This window comes from Octopus bimaculoides, chromosome 14, assembly GCF_001194135.2.
Source record: "Octopus bimaculoides isolate UCB-OBI-ISO-001 chromosome 14, ASM119413v2, whole genome shotgun sequence".
Classification (NCBI taxonomy): Eukaryota; Metazoa; Mollusca; class Cephalopoda; order Octopoda; family Octopodidae; genus Octopus; species Octopus bimaculoides.
The window spans coordinates 57,899,393-57,900,571 of NC_068994.1; positions in this window are offsets into that span (position 1 = coordinate 57,899,393).

Genomic DNA, 1,179 nt, shown 5'->3' on the forward strand with positions numbered 1-1,179 from the left:
CTCCGTCGGTAACGGCGGTGACTCTTCCAGTTGATCCAGTCAGCGGAATCGCATGCTTTGTGAAATTAACACGCAAGTGGCTGACCACTCCACAGATACACGTACAGCGTACCCGTAATGATGTCAGGTTAGATTCAGCATGACACAGAATGTGACAAGGCTGGTCCCGTTTGAATTACTGGTACAACTCATTTTTCCAGTTGAGTGGACTCAAGCAATGTGAAATAAAGTGTCTTGCTCAAGGACACAACGTGACGTAGGAAATCAAAATCACGACCTTAGGATCATGAGTCAAAGACACTAACCACAGCAATGCACCTTCACTTAATGGTGTTAGTGCAGCTATGCTCACTGACACCCAACGAAGGGCCATTTGACTAACTGGTGCACAATCACTGAACAGACACATTTCAGCCTCTGCCCAACAGCCATGTTCTCTCTTCTCTCTGTCTTTTCTACTATAATGGCCTCTGCTCCTCAGAACTTGCTACTCTCATACCTCTACCCCACTGACATCCCCAAACTACTCATCACTTTTGCTACACCCAAACTCCATGGCCCCTGCACTAATCTAGTCCTCCCTCCCCAGAACATATTCCACACTGGAATCTCCTCCTCCCAGCTCATATCTTGCTTGTGACTTGCAGCAAGGATTCAAGACAAACATTAACACATAAAGCACGATGGGCCACAATCATTGCTGTCAAGCAGGGGTCAACAGGCCATGATTGTGGCCCAGATAGATGTATAATGGGAGGCAAGGTTCTCAAACAGTTTTATTTACAATATACACAGGGGTGAAGTGCATTGCTCTCTGTAGCCATCTCATGCGGTGTGAGTTCGTTGTTCTTCATTACACGGGCTCATTGCCTCAGGAGATACGACAAGCAGATTAGCCAAGATGCCCAGTCAGTGAAGTGTGCTCTGCAAACGCTCGCAGTGAAAAGAGAGCGAACCTTGTTGCTTGTTCCTTTCATTTAGTTTGCCATCGTGAGCCTCGTTGTGATCTCGTGCATGGCAAATGGATGCAGGTGAGGTCTCGCTCCAGTATCAGAGATGGCAATGGCTGCCATGAGATCTCATCCAACATGGCGCTGACTGCTTGTACCGCTACAGATGCATTTAATCTATGAGCATTTGTTGGGGTCTAATGTCACTCAAATGCTCCGACCCCCCCCC